Raw genomic sequence first — 17,953 nt, forward strand, 5'->3', positions numbered from 1 at the left:
GGTAATAATAATGCTCTCAAATTCGGAGACTGTGCCCTCGTTACTTTCAGCTTCACTAGTGAAAGCCCTTGTGCACAAAAGCAGTGATGGTGACTGTATTGTGAGGCAGTTAAACAAATGAGCAACAATTTGAATCATGTCACTTTTTAACAGAAATGTGTATTATGTAGATTTATTGCTTCACCATGCTTTCTTCATTATAAGTTTACAGAATAGTCCCAGATATTGTTTAGCATCCTTGTGCACATTTTTAAAACATGTGATTTAATTACAATTAAGTCATAAAAAAACCAGTAAAAAGGAATCATCTAAATACTATTTTTCAAAACACTTTGGGGCATATTACTAACAGAATGGCAAAGGTGGCGTTAAGCAAACATCGCTAACGTCATGCTGCGCCATCCGGAAGCTACAAGGATGTGCTTTATTCACAAGAATGTGGTGTGCCCCTGCATTTCATCTAGCGTTGGTGCTAAATCTATCTGCCTAGTGTCAACGCAGGCATCCTTACACCATAGCGCAAGGGTGCCTGCATTGGGAGGAATGATTGTTTATGTGCAGGAAGGTGTACTTTCCTGCACATAAACAATCCAGAATGCCGATTTGAAACTCCTATGTGTTCTGCAGTTTGCAGCGCACATGGAAGTTGCAAATCGCAATGTTGTTGAATGATTGTTTATGTGCAGGAAGGGACACCTTCCTGCACATACACAATAGTTCATGGCAATTTACTGTTTCTATGTGTGCTTCAAAATGCAGCACACATAGAAACAGCAAAAACAAGGAGACATTAACCATTTCTCCTCGTTTCACCATATCAAGACCGGGTTTTCCCTTGTCTTAATGTTGGCACTGCTTTCAATTTATGCCACCCTTGTAAATAGGGGGCAGCAACAAAATCAATGGGTGTTGTGGCAAACCGCCCACCGCAACACCCATTGCCTGCCTCTTTCACGCTAAGTGTAGCTTGAAAGGGGGCCTTATTTACAAGGCAGCATTAAGCCACGTTAAGTGGCTTAACACCGCCTTGTAAATAAGGCAAAGGGATTATCGCCACAGGAACATTGCAAAAATTAACGTTCCTGTACCCACACAACATCTTCAACAAAGCCAACGCTACCATCGCACCCCATCTCCGCAATGCCATAAACATCTCCTTCGAGACCACAACCTTCCTGGAGAGCTGGAAGCACGATGAGATCAACACCTTACTCAAAAAAAAACAAGGCCGAACCAAAGTACCTCAAGAACTTCTGACCCATCTCCCTGCTCCCATTCCCGGCGAAGATCATCGAGAAGACCGTCAACAGACAAATGACCCGCCACCTCGAGGACAACAGCATTCTGGACTCGTCCAGGTTACGCAGCACCCACAGCACTGAAACTGCCCTCATCGCCACCACCGATGACATCAGGGCCCAGCTGGACAACTGAAAACCGCGTCACTCATCCTCCTGGACCTGTCAGCCGTCTTCGGCATGGTCTGCCACCGCACCCTAAGCACACACCTCCACAACGCAGGGATCCGATACAAAGCATTGGACTGGACCACCTATTTCCTCTTCAGCAGAACCCAGAGTGTCCGCCTCCCCCTTTCCAATCCGAAGCCACCGAGATCATCTGCGGCTATCCCCAAGGATCATCCCTCAGCCCAATGCTGTTCAACATCTACATGGCACAACTCGCCCGCGTCGCCCGACTGCACAACCTCAACATCATCTCCTACGCCTACAACACCCAGTTAACCCCCTCCCTCACCAAGGATCCCCTCATTGCCAAAACCAACCTACACGAAGGAATGAAAGCCGTCGCTGAGTGGATGAAGACGAGTTGTCTGAAGCTGAACTTGGACAAGACGGAAGTCCTCATCCTCGGCCCCACCCCCTCGGCTTGGGACGCCTCCTGGTGGCCGACCGCACTGGGAGTAGCACCAACATCCACCGACCACGCACGCAACCTAGGGTTCATCCTCAACTCAACACTCTCCATGACCAAGCAAGTCAATGTCATTACGTCCTCCTGCTTCAAAACTATACACTTGCTCCACAAGATCTACAGGTGGATCCTCACCGAAACAAGAAGAATGGTCAACCAGGCCCTGGTCAGCAGCAGGTTAGACTACGGAAACGTCCTCTACGCAGGAGCCTCGGCCACACTACTGAAACGACTAAACGCATACAGAACGCCTCTGCACGCTTCATCCTTGACATCCCTCGCCGCAGCTACATCACACCCCACCTGAGAGAACTGCACTGGCTTCCTGTCAACTATGGATTACCTTCAAGCTCCTCACCCACGAACACAAAGCACTCCACAATACCGGACCGCCTTACCTCAACTGACAACTCACCTTCTACATCCAGAACCGCCACCTCCGCTCCGCCGACCTCGCCCTCGCCACCGTCCCCCGCATCCGAAGAGCGACCTCCAGCGGCAGATCATTCTCCCACCTCGCCGCCAAAACCTGGGACACCCTACCCCATCCTCCTACGGTAGACCCAGGACCTAGTTACCCTTCAGGAGGCTACTCAAGACCTGGCTATTCGAGCAATAACCCTCCCCCCCAGCGCCTTGAGACCCTCAAGGGTGAGTAGTGCGCTTTACAAATGCACTGATTGATTGATTGATTGGTTAAGTATGCCCCTTTGGCCTTAAGAATGAGTGTGCTGGGAGAGGAGGAGCTACGCTAGCAATCAAGATGGCCGCGTAAGCTCCCGGCTCCGCTGACCTCCGCCAGCAGCTCGAATATCCTGCCTTTAATCCTGAACTTACACCAGATTTCCTTGTTCATGAAGTTTTTCTGCTTCTAATGGCGCAATCCCCAGTTTTCTACCTCATCGGCTGACGAAGATACGCCGTGTTTCCATTCTCGGCCTAACAACGTGTGGAAGCCGGGGCCTCGATTTCTAGCCTCTCCGGGTTGGAATTGATCAACATCGGCCGTGAGACCTGGACTGAGCCCAATCTCCCGAAGTATGCCGTGAATTGTTGATTTTTGGTGACGATCCTGTGCATGACCTACACCGAGGACACACCAGCGTGTCACACCGGCTGCCGGGGTGGGGGTCCGGTGCCCGAAGACCTTGCTGCCCTCCCGGGGTCGGCTGGCTGGGGCCCTCACTGTCGGCGAAGGTGTGTTCTGCTAGACGAGGAGCGCCCACCGTTCAACATCAGATTTGCGTGGCCTGTTACCCCGGAGTAGCCTGCCTCCGGGGTTCAAGTCCTGCTCTGTCGCCTACTGAGAGGGGATGGAGCGGACGGAAGGCACGCCATCGCTGCAGGCCGTTATGGCCGCCATTGGGGCGCTCCATTCGCATACCATCGCTGTGTTCCGGACACTGATTGTGAAAGTGGACGGTATCCTGGAACCGGAGGACGACTCTGCGCTGAGTTTCCAGCTAGCTGTGGTACCAGCGGTGCACCGAACGTCTGGAATCGAGGTCCCTGTGCAGATCCCAGACTTAATGAGCCTTGGCGGTCCCCAATCAACAACAAGCCAGCCCGTGCTTATCGCCAGCGTCTCCTGCTCGATTCTGCTGCCGCCTAACACATCTATGGACGGTCTTCTGTGTGGTAACAAGTTCCTCAGTGACTGTTCGAGATACTCGCTGTTCTTGGACACCTTTCCTCGTTCGATTCGTGAACTTTCATCCTGTATTCGATCCTACTGCACGGACATGAACTTTTATGAACGCTTTGCCTTTTCCATCAAGATGGCGGCTCGAGTGACGAAGACTCTTATGAAAGATCGTACTGGCCAGGGCTGAACTTGATCGCTTAGATCTGATATAATAGATTTATGTAATGCCGGGGTTGTGCCTATACTGTGACGGGAGTTGGGTGGTTATTGACTATACTCCCCCGACTGGTTTGTATATTTTGCTGACTATTGGTTTTACCACGTCTCGGGGTGGTCGCTGTTGGCGGGGGGTACGGGAGACCGGGAGTGTGTTTGCTTTCTCCTCCTCCACTTTCTCTCTTTTTCCCTTCTTTTAGGGTAGTTCTTGGGCGACAGGCATGCTGTTAGTGGGGTTAGGCCGTAGCCATTGCAGGGGTGCAGGGTGGGGGGTTAGGGGAGGGTTTTTTATTTTGCCTTTTTTGTTCTATGGCCCTTTTGTCTTTCCTTTTTCCTTTCTACGAGAGGTGGGCTGTTTACTCTCCACGGATCCTTTATTGTACGGGTGTCTACACTGGCTTTAATTATCCTGTATCATTGAGGACGGGGTCGCGCGGGTGGGATTGTTTTGGATCGTATAATAGACTGTTTATTTCTCCTTTCTCCTTTCTCATGTGCGTAATCGTGATGGGCCATGTGTTCCTTACGATGGTTTTTGTATGAATATTTCCCCCGCCTGTCCCTGCTCTGCATTTTACCGTTTGACACCTGATATCTGTAATGCCTACTCTTGTCTTACTGTTATAATAAAAAATATATAAAAAAAAAAAAAGAATGAGTGTGCTGGAGGAGCAGGTGCTAGTTATCGCACCTAATAAAATCCCGACTCCTGAGGGTTTTGAATTTATTGGGTTAGCTAAATAGAGCATATTCCCAATTTTTGGGGAAAAACATGCGGATTTTGGTGCATACTGCACCAAAATCCGCATTTTACAGTATATATGGTACTGTTTTCTCCTGTTATATTTTTGACAGGTTTGACCTGCCAACCTTTAACGAAGGCTAAGGTTTAACATAACTCAAATTTCTGATCAACGCATTTAGGCAGAGCTGAGCCGGAAATAAGGTCCTGTCCCTTTAAGGCCATGAGACCTGCAGCAGTTCCTTCAGTGCCCTTCATCATCCCCTGTTCTTTTTTAGGCCGAGAATCAGCAATGACCTGTTGTATCTCTCTCTGTATAGCTTTGGCAAACGCCCCATTGCTATTGGCTGTTAGCTACAGCATTCCGAAATGATGGCTTGCTATTGGTGCATTTCTAGTACAGTCCCTCCTACGTGAGTATACCCCTCTTTCCAGCGATTTCATTCTGAGGACATTCTGTTTGGCCACCACACAGTACAGCGTGTGGTGGCCCCTCCTCCCTCTTCCTGTATGGAGAAGGCAGCTTGGTTCCCTCCTACGTCACTGCACAGGTCTTTCACGTTTCATAAGGGCTTCTATTTTGCTATTTTTTTGGGGGGTTCGGCTGCATTTTATTTAGAACCGTAAGCGTTTTGTTTGTTTACCCGGATTCATTTGCCCTGTGGAGGCTCTTTCAACTAGGGCACCCCACTCGTTGTTGACTTTAGGTGACCGTCCGGTAACTCTATATAATAATATTAATCCACATTTGTAAAGCGCGAACAATCACCCGTAAGGGTCTCCAGGCACTGGGGGCTGTCGGGGAGATTTTTTTTGTTTGACTGCATTTTATTTAGAAGCGTTAGCGTTTTGTTTGTTTACCCGGATTCATTTGCCCTGTGCGGGCTCTTTCAACACGGGCACCCCACTCGTTGTTGACTTTAGGTGACCGTCCGGTAACTCTATATAATAATAGTCCACATTTGTAAAGCGCAAACAATCACCCGTAAGGGTCTCCAGGTGCTGGGGGCCGTTGGGAAGTTTAAGCAAGCTATTGCCCAGAGTCACATGGTGCTGGGCTAATATGCTGCCGGTGCCAGGGATCGAACCGTCATCCCCAGATTCCAACATCAGTTGCCCTGGCCGGGGCACCACGCCTCTCTCTGCTCTCTCTCTCAAACTCCAGATTCCATTTATCCTTGGACTCTCCCCTTACTCCTTCAGTCTCGAAGAGCGTCTGGAGCTCTCTGCTGCCATGGATTCAAGCTCCGCATGTTAGCAAGGGGTCTGTGGCGTTACGCTGACTGATTCTTTCCTCATGGACGGCTGTGAACATTATTTACTTTAGGCGGCTGTCCCGACATGTTAGGTTGTGCAATGATCATTGCTGCCTGTGTGTTCGTGACTTTTCCCTTTCCTCCTTGCGCTCAAGCCCAACCCCCAGCACACACACGGCTGAGTCCTCAACCCCCTGCCATCAGCACTCCCCCACTGACTGACTCTCTTTATTCCAGCAGTGGTGGCATGTGCAGGTTGTTAACTCTTTTCCCTTGTTTTTATTTGCATCAGCTCATTATCTTTATTTTTGGCATTTCATGCAGGCTTACATAGCCTCACACATACTCAGCACTTCATCTTTAACAAAGTATGGCATACGTGTGAAGCTGTCTCATCCACATACAGCCACTCAGCGAAAGTAAAACATTAAAAAATGAACAGGACGCGAGCAAGCTGTCTGAGAAGTGGGTGCAGTGCAACAAAAGAAAGTTTGTTCACACATGCAATTGGTTGGAAAATGCAGCTTCACGGGCTAATTTTTTTATGTTTTACTTTTGCACAGCAGCTGTATGTGGCCGAGACAGCCTCACACATATGCCACACTTAGAGCCTCATTTATGAGGCTTGTGAGAGTTTTGCGCTTCCGTTGCATCACTTTTTGTGACGCATCAGCGGCGTAAAACATGCCTCCTGTCGTGCCCTATTTACAAAGTGACGCATCTAAGCAGATGCGATTCAGAAAAGGGGGGTGGCGATGGACAGAGCATCTGAATTAAACAGAACACTCATACCCAGTCAAAAGATCAGGGCTTGATCCATCACCGATGTTTAGCTCACTACACCATCCCAGTTCAGAACCTGGCTATATGCAAACTAGTCTGACCCTGGCCCAGTGCATCATGGGAACAGGGCAGACCAAACTACCAAGCCAATTCTTTACTGGAAAGGAAACAAGCTTCCGGGGACCGGTTTCTGGCATTGCAGCCGTCTTCGGCCCGGCTTGCTGGAATCCTGATGGTGCAGTGAGCAAGGGACTCATGTCTGAGCATACCCTGCCACTCCTATAGTGGCCAAAACGATTCAGAAAAGGGGGGTGGCGATGGACAGAGCATCGGAATTAAACAGAACACTCATACCCAGTCAAAAGATCAGGGCTTGATCCATCACGTTTTTTAGCTCACTACACCATCCCAGTTCAGAACCTGGCTATTTGAAAACTAGTCTGACCCTGGCCCAGTGCATCATGGGAACAGGGCAGACCAAACTACCAAGCCAATTCTTTACTGGAAAGGAAACAAGCTTCCGGGGACCGGTTTCTGGCATTGCAGCCGTCTTCGGCCCGGCTTGCTTGAATCCTGATGGTGCAGTGAGCAAGGGACTCATGTCTGAGCATACCCTGCCACTCCTATAGTGGCCAAAACGATTCAGAAAAGGGGGGTGGCAATGGACAGAGCATCTGAAATAAACAGAACACTCATACCCAGTCAAAAGATCAGGGCTTGATCCATCACCATTTTTTAGCTCCCTACACCATCCCAGTTCAGAACCTGGCTATATGCAAACTAGTCTGACCCTGGCCCAGTGCATCATGGGAACAGGGCAGACCAAACTACCAAGCCAATTTTTTACTGGAAAGGAAACAAGCTTCCGGGGACCGGTTTCTGGCATTGCAGCCATCTTCGGCCCGGCTTGCTTGAATCCTGATGGTGCAGTGAGCAAGGGACTCATGTCTGAGCATACCCTGCCACTCCTATAGTGGCCAAAACGATTCAGAAAAGGGGTGTGATGTATTCCTATAGGTTCAGTATCGATCCCCCTATTCCTGACCCTGTTCTGGTTAACAAGTTAACTAGCAGCCATCCCATGATGCAGAAACCGTTATCTGATGAGGCCGAACTACGGCACAGGAACGTGTTATCTGATTAGGTCATAACGCTTGCCATCTAATTAGACAAGCGATATTCCTCCAGCCCCTGATAAGGCATACGGAGTTCTCAAAACAAATCAAACCTATGACAACCTGGGAAAAACCCTGCGGCCATTGTTTTGATTTCACCGAGAACTTCAGCAAAAGAATGTGCTAACGACCAAGTCGTATGACATCCTTATTGACGTATCTATGTCCATCCTTACGTCAATCTCGGCACCTTACAGGTATAAATATTACCGGTATTGCCTTAAGCAAACACACGCGGTGGTGACGAGATCGGAGCAGCCAGACTTGCCGAAGCCCAGAGCAGAGCAGACCCCGCTGGCGCAGCCCCGCCTTCCTGACGCGCTGAGAACGAGAAGCTGCTTTCTCCTGCCGAGAAATCCAGCTCCGGCGCTTCCGGGTAGCCCTCGCAGGCAGCCTGGAATATCGAGACCAGAGACGAGAGATACCATCCCTCATTCATCCTAGATTCCAGGTACAGAACTGAATAACCCCTTACAGAGAATTCTTGAGTCAGTCACTTGGCAAAACAAACTTAACTTAAACTGCTACTTTCTATTCCCGCCCACGTATTAGGCTTAGGTCAGGTACACTGGGGTAGGCGTAGTTAGAAGCACCAGTTGAGTACGATTAGTCAAATGTTTATATGTATGTATCTATTTTATCCATTTTAAACCTGCATATGGCTTAGAAACCATATAAATGTTTTTACAATATTATTTTATACTTCTGCTTTTATTGTATGCACTTTACTTAACCATAAGTATTGCGATAATATCGATCCATCTCTCTTGTATGAGAAAAGAGACTGATCAATAAATACCATCTTTTATTGAACACGCCCGTCTCTTCCTTTTCTCCACAATCTGGTGAGACTAAGAATGCACGTACTGACTGAGTAAAATAAGTTGTCTTTTGTTTTCACTCGACTCTAGAGATACACTCTTGATTAGGGGAGAGCAAAGTTGTCATGTTCTATGGTTGTCAGAAACTAAATCCCTTCTTGTCTATCCAGGGAGGTTCAACTCCTCCTTGCCTATTCGAGAAAGTTTCTAGTGAACTCTGAGCTAGCTGGCAAACCCAAAACTTTAAGTCTAATATCGACAATAGAAGACCTAGTTAACGTCTGGTCTAGGCCTATACTATTGAAGGTATTATTCCAATGCGCAGAGCCTATTGGGATAATAGGAACTACACTACATGGCGCCCAACGCGTTTGGCAAAGGCGATAAAACTAACGTAAGACATTAGAGTAACTCAGTCGTGCTATTTCACTCAGACCCCTTTTTTCCCATAATACTCCAAATACGTCTGGAGTGGGTGAAAGGTCATATCCGCCAAACCTCGCAGGAGGAAACTCCTATGTATGGTTCTTGGTTTAGTCAACGTTGAAGGATACACTGTTCCAAAATATTGTGCATCTAATCTTTGTTTCCATAAGAAACCTGATCTGCAAACAAACGGAATAACCTTCTGGACAGTACAATGTCAGACAATGAAGGAGATAGAGAGGCAGCTAGAATAACTGCTGAACTCGTAGCAGCTGATAATGCACTGCAAGAAGCAGACCCGAATATAATACTCATCGCGGTCAACATAAGAAAATCTATAACTTTAAAACTTATAGAAAATGGACTGACACCTAGAGGTGGCACAGTCATATTCGTAATAGAGGCACACGAATATCGGCAGACAGAGGTGTTCTATTCATGGATACACTTTCCAGCAGCAAATGCTGTAACAAAGGTCTTCCACTATTACAAAACAGAGGAACCTCCTGAAGAGTACACTCCTTTCGAGGAGGTGGAAGTACCACTTAAATTTCAAGAGCACCTGCTCTTGTTTAATGGCGCCCTAAAACATAATAATCACATCACCAGGCTCGGTCCATTAGGTAGACCAGGAGCAACGTGGCCGGTCCTAGCCGGATACACACCACACCCAGACATCGACGGGATGTCTGCAGCAAATCTTTTAATACAACTAAAACAATTAATACAATTGCATAGACAATTAGTCCAATATGTAATGCGGACTTCAACAATCCAACCAGCAATTAAAATTCCACAGCTGACCCCTCATCAGGGGAACACAAATAAAATTACACCACAGAACATACAATCCTGCCTGGGTAAAGTACCAGCTAAACGGGAACAAATACCATTCTGGTTAGCACAAAAAATCACCCAAATAGAGGCGGTGTTTCCAGACACCACCCCGTTGGAAAAACACAGGATTCTGACTATCTGTCTTCCAATGGGAATCGCACCACACGTGGAGGACTGTGACACTTGGGGTACAGTCTTTGCTTCCATTTACACAAAAACGCATGGTGTTCCATCCATCTCGGTAATACCAGATGTGCTAAAACAAATTCAAGATGAATACGGTCCAGAACCCCCTTTAACTCTTGGTATGAAATTACTAAAAGACTTCAAGCAGGTCTCGGCAATACTATTGGCCAACATAAAGGGAGAAGCAGCAAACGTGGAGATCCGCCAGAGGTTAAAAGAAATAGATATAACAGAACAACCAGCTGAAATTGCCAGAATTATAGAAAAATCCTATGAGGAACTAGGCAGAGATAGTTTAGGTGGAATACCAGTAAAACCACAACTGATTGAAAGTCCTGAAAAAGTATTTTTTAATAATAATTTAACATCACAAAAAAAGAGCTGGGATGGAAACAAACAATCCAATCCTAAAGAAAAGAAATTCCAGTCCAGAGGAAGGTCTCCTCGGCGAAGAGAAAAATCTCCGAACCAAAGACATAGGTCTCCCCAAAGTGATCCCTCTGGGAAAAGATATAACCTTAGAAATAGGGATAATATAAAGAAGCCTGATAGATATCAAGATTTTGATACACGCCCCTCTCAATCTTTTCAGACTTCCTCGCAGAAATCGGAAAGAAGAGGACGATCAGAACAAAGAGAAGAGCACGCCAAGTCCAAAGACAAGGAACCTGCTCATCTAAAAAAGAAATTACAATTTCCAAAAAAGAAGGTAGCCAGTATTAAAGTAGTTAACAATGCCGAGAATACTGAGGACACAACTGAAAAACGGAGAATGGGCTCAGACAATGCTAGACAGCGCAGCAGAAGTGAGCATAGCTCGCAAAGTCCTTATGAATCTTCTGGAGACAGTGGACACGAATGAATATCTTCAAGTGGAAACTGCAGACACCAGAGTTAGCAAACCTCACAAAATATATGAAATAACTTTACGTATAGAAGGGGATAAGACTAGAAAAATAAGGGGACTCTTTTGGGATAATCTCTCCAAGGGCTATGACATCCTTCTAGCTGAAAAAGACTGGCCACCAGAGTTTGTCAGGGACTGCCCTCATGGCGAAGAAATAATTATGCCTGCCTTCTCAAATCATATCCCAATTCATAAAAAATACACACTTGCTAGAAAGTGGGCAGTAGCTCCTGCTTTATAAAAAAATCACGTAGGATGGGATGAGGACTCTCCTCCTCACAAAATCCAGTTAAAATCACAACCTACTGCACAAAGACAGTACCCAATTAAGCAAGAAGCTAAAAAACAGGTAAAAGAAATCCTAGATCAACTAGAATACCAGGGGGTGATTGAAACTTGCACCTCACAAATGAACAACCCTTTGTTTCCGGTCTCCAAACCAGACAATTCATATCGTCTAGTTTTGGATTACAGACACCTTAACTCATGTTGCAAAACTTTTGCAGTACAAAACTCGCATAGTGCTGCACTAATGAATAACATAGTGCGCAAAAAATACAAAACAACATTAGACATCTCTAATGGATTCTCTTGTCAAAATATAGCACCAGAGAGCAGATATTTGTCTGCGTTCTCAATAAATGGCACTCAAAAACAATTCTGTCGGTTAGCCCAGGGATACAAGAACAGCCCTGGAGTATTCTCGGAGAGAGTAACAGAATTACTACAAACATACGATGACGAGGCATTATCATATGTCGACGACATTTACCTAACAGATGATGACTTGGATACTCACTTGAAGAGAGTGAACACCATAATACTTGGGTTCGCAGCAGAGGGTTACAAATTCAACTTTAAAAAATCCAGAATTGCCCATCTAACAGTCCTGTTCTTAGGATATGAATTATCAAGTGAAGGCAAAAGCCTGGCTGACAATTTCCTAGAGAAATGTGCCGTACTCCAAGCACCTAGAACACTAAAAAACCTACAGTCAATTCTAGGCTTCCTAAATTTCGGAAGAACATACATTGCAAATTACTCAGAAAGGGTCAAACCCCTTTATGATCTAATAAAACCAGATTTTAAAAGAACCAATTGGACTCAAATACACACAGAAATTCTGAGATCCTTACAAACAGACATGTTAATAAAAACAAAATTAGAAACACGTGATAACACACGCAATCTTGTGATTCGAGTCATCCCAGGAAGATGCGGATTCACATACCTGACCTCTAATGAGGGAGAAAAGGTACCAATTGCATTCAAATCACACTTGTACACAGAAGCTGAAAAGAAGTTCAGCATTAAAGAAAACATTGTTCATGCAGTTCAAACCGCAATAGCTAGAGAAAAAGATAAAGCTGACGGTAGACGTATCACAGTCAGAACAGCAGAATCAGCCTTTGAGGCATTAACAACACCGTGTAATTTACCAACAACAACATTGAATCCGGAATGGATACAATGGGTGAATTCAATTACAACGGACAAAGTATACTACTACTTTGATCCAGAACTAGAGGAACTGAAAAATCTAGAATATGAAAGAACATTCCCTCTGCCAATCGACATTCTGCCCTTAAGACAATACGCATGTGTAATCTATACAGACGGACAGGCTCAACCCTCCGTTTGGGGAGAACAAGCATACAACCCCACATGTGAGATTACAAAAGAAGTGTGGCGCGGAGGTAAACTAAGACCTCTATTAACAAAAACACACTCAGTAGAAACTAATTCAGAACAACAGACTGAAATAATAGCATTGAAAATGGCGCTAGATAATGCAGATCGCGAATTCCCGACACTAATAGTGTCCGATTCATATTACTGCGTCAAATCATATAACAACGATTTGCAGACATGGATTCAAAACGGTTACAAAGATGACACAGGTGCAACAATAAAGCAAAAACTGCTTTGGGAACAAATAGCTCTTTTACAAAAAGAACTACCAAAGACTCACGTGACACACTCACTTAGTCATCAGCGTGATGGCGTTCACGTTGCAGGGAATTCATTGGCTGAGACAGCCACAGCGGTAGCAACTAAATCGGCTTCCGTAGCTCGAAAAAAGCGTACAGTGAAGTACATTGACGGTGAAACAGTGCTGGCGGTGAAAACGTCATCAAAAGGCGACTGCTCAGCGCTACCGATCAACTATCCACTCAATTATACATACATAATCGATGCAAACTCCGTCCCTTTTGCTCGAATCCCTGGAGTGGGGGACAGAGTAATTCCAAACATGGACAGGAGAACCTTGTTAATTGCAGACGCACATATGGGTGAGGGTCTCGGACACCTCAAAATAAAAGATTCTCTGGAAGAATTACAATCAAGGTACTGGTGGCCAGGCATGAGCCTGCAGCATCACATTTTTGTAAAAAAATGCCCGGACTGCAACAGAAATCGCAGTGGCGAGAGAAACGGTATACTACCGTGGCGTTTCACTCCAGAAAGGATCAACAGTAAAAAGCAAAGCATCCGATTAACATATACAGGCTAGTTTCCACTTATAATGTAGATTCCCAGCACTCGGCTGACGTCTGGACTGTTATACAAAGATTTGCGAGTCTAAATGGCATATACGCTAGGAGCATGCTACGTTTGACCAATGTTTTCACTCTAGCCCTCAAGCCTGTGGGGAAGCATGGCCAAATGAGCATAGCATAGCGGGATTCTTCTCACTTCCTTCCTGAGGGATACGGGATGGTGTAAAGAAAAAACCAAGGCATAAAGCTATCTATAACGGAAAGGATATTAGGTTCGGGAGCTGGGTGGGTCAAACATCTAATAAGTGTCCAACGTAGTCTAAATAACCTGCCAAGAAATTCTCTGAAGGGATTCAGTCCGTACGAATTATTGTTTGGAACTAGGATGTTAGTCTTAGATCTTGACAGTCAGACTTCAGTGGTGAAGGAAAAAAGCTTTGATATCAAAGAACGTTTGGCTATTTTACAGGACTTAAACAAAACAAGAAAAGACCTGAGCAACATAAAGTTGAAACAGCAGCCAACAACCACTGACGAACCACCACCTGTCCCAGCAAGACCTATCTGGATTCCAAAAGTCGGGGATCTAGTCAGAGAAAAGATCGCGGTAAAGAATGAATTTGGGCCTTCTTACAGAAAAGCAGTTCCTGTCTTGTCTATCAACGGGACAAGATCAGTTGTACTACCACCGCTTGCTGGTAAAAAGGAGAACCGAGTTGTATCAATCGACCTGGTAAAACCACAATCATGTGGCCGATAACAAACAGTAGGCCAAGTGGACTCCCAATAAGTAGTAAAACACCAAGATTTGCTACCAATACAGAGGTCCAAACTAAGAGGCTAATCACATTCGAAACGCCTACAGAACAACAACAAGGACTATGCAACAATGCATTTGAACTCAGACCTCTAAAAACCCAAATAAAAACATTTAGTAGAGACACACCAACCTACAATGAAGTAACAAACGAATATGCAAGAAACAATAATCCTGAAGCAATTGGAACAATTGACAGAACTGCATCCGGCTACTTCATAAACTTCGATGATTCCTCTGAAGACCTAAGTGAATCAAAAGCACAGCCATCAACAAAAACCTTTAAAGATAAAGCTAAAGAACTTTTGAAACAACTGAAAGAAACATATCTGATTTCTCCATGGATTGAATTTTGGGTGGGCTTTGGTGCATTTATCCTCATACTTTGGCTCATCATGGTACTAACTTTGGGACGCTTCATTGAGGGAAAATATGCAAAAATGGACACAGCAAGTCAGAAAATCAACTTGATCCTCAAGCCACACACATCTTCACACGTCGAGAAAAGAGAACTTTCTTCAGTCAATTTCACAGCCAATCCTATACCGGGTGGGGTAGCATGGGACAACACTGACTATGAAATTTATGGTCCGGTCGAAATCCTGAAATATCCACACCAAATTAAGATCTCATTGAGTGACTTTGTAAAACCAAGCTCATTTGCTGATGATTGGGACTTTGAAAGTATAAATAATATGATGTCTGACCTAGTGATGTCTGCTAAATTTACCAAACATGATTATTTGCAGGGTTCGACAAATTATGATAGTATGTACTGTTACAACCACTATGGTAACCATTTTCTACATAAATCTGCACAACCTAGAAATGTTTTAAATTATAATCAATGGGAACATTGTGCAACCCCTCCAAAAGGAAGTTCAAGAACCTTTTATGACAAATATTCATACTTTTCAGGTTTCAACACAAGTAATGCTGAAACATTTTATTTCAAATTGTCAAATAAGACAGGGACAAAGACCATGCTAACAAACACAAAATTTATATATTCAGACTCATTTTTTGAACAAATGAATACTTTTGGTTTTGATTATTGGGACAAAAATGTTGAAGTAAAAAGTGTTTGGGGTACAAAAGAATGGCAAGTACAAGGTATAGAATCATTGTTTAGAGCCTGCATGATCCTAGAACAAATTATATTTTTAAATGACACTGTTCAACAAACCACCTGTCTTGGCTTAGCCAAAATCAAAGACTTAAATAAACCGTCTATTCCAAAGCCAACTATGAACAGCAATAGCTCTACAGATGAAGAGATAGACGTAAACTATGTATTAAACCAAAACAGAACACATCCTGATTGGAAACAATGGTTAATCTGGCCCACAGATACTAATAACTGTCAAGACAGATTCCTGAACAAAACACAGGGGTTCACATTGACCAGGCCAGACCCTAGATATTCCCAAAGACAACACCCAGGGATAATAACCACCTACAGTGTGGGCAAATTATGCGTTCAATGGCTACAAACTTCCACACTGGCAGAAATTAAGCAACACATAACTTTACTTACTGATGGTGCTGACTTGCGTGATTTCATTATGGGACCGCGCAAACAGCGTCAAAAACGCTTCATAGCAGCCTCTGTTTATGCAGCTTACAACGAGGCCTGGAAGGTTACTCAAATTGAGACAGCAGAAAGTATACGGGAAATTGACCGTATTAATTTGGAAAAATCACTTTCTGTAGTGGACAATGGGTTAATGACTCTGTCCTCCAGAATTTTTTCTTTGGACAGCATTGTGTCTTCAGCAATCGACATAATATCGCAAGACTTACTGTTGTTACAACACGGTCAGTCTCAATTGCGTTCTATTGTACAGCTTGGCTGGACGTTACAAAATCTGCGTTCAGGCTATGTGCCTTGGCGTTTAATCAACACAACGTCACTTTTCAATATCTTTAATCTTACTGATAAACAAATCAGTATGGCACAAAAGGGTGCTGATTATACAATCCTGAGCATTGAGAAACTTGAGAGATTACCAGTGACAATGTCAGAACGACCTGTCAGTGAATGGATAATACATGGGATAATTAATATTCCAATATCAACCTTCAGGTTTCAATACTGCCAAAAATATATACAGGCTGGCATGTACGAAAAATTGGGAAAAGGGTACATTAAGACAACATGGAACTTGCCCTATTCACATGCATGTGTCAGTAATAAAGGACAGAAAGTGTTTCTTAGTGGCAATAATTGTGCGATGTCACTAAGCGGTACACTTCTGTGTAACGGAATTAGTTTGCATGGAGCCTGTGAAGGGAACTCAAATAACCTTTCATGTCACCAGCTAGGCGCACCTGCAACAGAGATAGAACCATTTTTTCAAAGACTCTATAATGGGAGTTACATTCTAATTGTGAATCGCAGATGTTGTAGTCTTATGCCCGGGACTCCTTATCTCGTAACTACGACTGCGAAGGTCATGTGCTGTGGACACTCATTGTTCCCCAGCTCCTTTCCAGACAGGGAGGCAAGGGCATGGCCCAACTTGAAAATTACTTCTATTCGAATAGATACTTTAAGCAGAATGAAAACAGTGCTTCTTCAGACGCCGACCAGGCTCACGTCATCAAAAGAAACGTATGATCTCCTAGTCGCAAGGACGACTGCAGAGATTCACTCATTGTTATCAACTAATTCCCCCATACATTTCGCAGAAATCCTGAATGAAATCTTAAATATTTCTGATACCAGTGGAGTCTCAAAAGTATTTAAGACAGTATTTTCGATGGCCTTAACACCATTCAAAGCCATTCTGGGTATTTTTCCAGATTTCGTCCATTCGATTTTTGGCGGACTTCCCCTCATTTTGGGACTAATTACAGGAATCCTATTCTTAGTCCTAATATTTCGTTATGGCAAACCGTGTCACAGACAAAACACCTGCGACAAGGGAAGAAACAATCCGAGCCATTGGATACCGGGACCGGATATCAAAAATCCTGGGACTTTCCCGGCTTAGAGACCTGAACATGACTTGGTTTCTTTCATTTCGACCAATGTGGCATCGATGTGTTTTACCTGTATTAAGGTGCTTGCTGTGCGGAGAAGAATGCGTGTTGGACACCTGTCTGACGCTACAATCAGATGCGCCAATGGATGCAGAAACATTGTTGAGTCCGATAAAGGCTCATGCTTTGTGCTGCCCTCAACGGCTACCAATCCTGATGACGGCATTCGTGAAAACTTCACCACTACGATTAAGGGGTAGTGAAGTTCAAGATGAAAGCAGCATCGATCAGGTACGACCTTCTGTCAGCAATACTAATCAAAACGTCAATGGAGACAATCATGCGCACGAATGCATGGTCACACCTTTTTCCGAGTTAGTGGAACTCTCCCAGGAAGCTGTTGACAGCTTTTTCGACAGTCTAAATGATATGATGTTCTCACCAGAGCAGAAATAGAGACTTTTGAGCAAGCTAGCACACGGCGTTCCCAACACCCTGAATTTGGCCTTCAACTTTAATAATAAAGTAACATGAACAATTTCCCCTCCAGTTCACGGACAGCAATTTTTTCAGCAGCCCCAAAATATTTTTACGATTTTTCGGGACACTAATCATCTGCTTAAAGTAAGGACTATTCTTAGAGAACTAAAATTTCTATTTTTAGATACTTTATAGACATTAGCTAGCTGCCCTCTGGTATGTTCATAATTATTTTATTCTG

General features: G+C 44.5%; 1 protein-coding gene across 1 annotated transcript in view; it reads right to left on the reverse strand.

Moving 5' to 3' along the window:
• TRPV1 (transient receptor potential cation channel subfamily V member 1) overlaps positions 1 to 17,953 on the reverse strand; it is a 544,023-nt gene that overhangs the window by 38,870 nt on the left and 487,200 nt on the right. The gene's annotated exons all lie outside the window — the stretch shown is intronic.

The sequence above is a fragment of the Lissotriton helveticus genome, chromosome 3_1 (genome assembly GCF_964261635.1).
Source record: "Lissotriton helveticus chromosome 3_1, aLisHel1.1, whole genome shotgun sequence".
Taxonomy (NCBI): Eukaryota; Metazoa; Chordata; class Amphibia; order Caudata; family Salamandridae; genus Lissotriton; species Lissotriton helveticus.